Genomic DNA, 522 nt, shown 5'->3' with positions numbered 1-522 from the left:
GAATCGAAGAAGAAGAAGAAGAACAAACCTCAAATGTTCAGAAAACCAATCTGACTAGTAACCTGCCTTACCAAACTGAGCTGGAAAACACAATCCAAATTCCAAACAACCCCAATGGTGACCAACCAAACACTAACACCAAAGAAAACAAAACCAAACCTATTGAAATAAAAAAAAAAAAAAACAGAACTCCTGGTCACCTGAAGCAGTTGAGATCAGAAATTTAAACCACATTTAACTCATCAAGCAGCAGAACAGAACATTCTCCTTATTCTCATCACGAATATCACCCTCAACTCTATCACCAAGAACCACAGCAGCACTTACCACAACAGTAACATCCTCTGACCGTCGGATGAGTGGCACAAGGCCGCTCGTCGAAGAATGGAAGCTCAGAAGTTTAATTCAAGATTAAACCCGCTCTGATACCATGTAGAAGACAACAAACCAAAGATGAAGAATGGAGGAGAAGAGTGAAAACCGATTGATTGCAGCCTCCAAACTTAGAGCAAATATGTGGGT

Source organism: Olea europaea, chromosome 11, assembly GCF_002742605.1.
Source record: "Olea europaea var. sylvestris chromosome 11, O_europaea_v1, whole genome shotgun sequence".
NCBI lineage: Eukaryota > Viridiplantae > Streptophyta > Magnoliopsida > Lamiales > Oleaceae > Olea > Olea europaea.
This window is presented reverse-complemented; position numbering follows the sequence as displayed.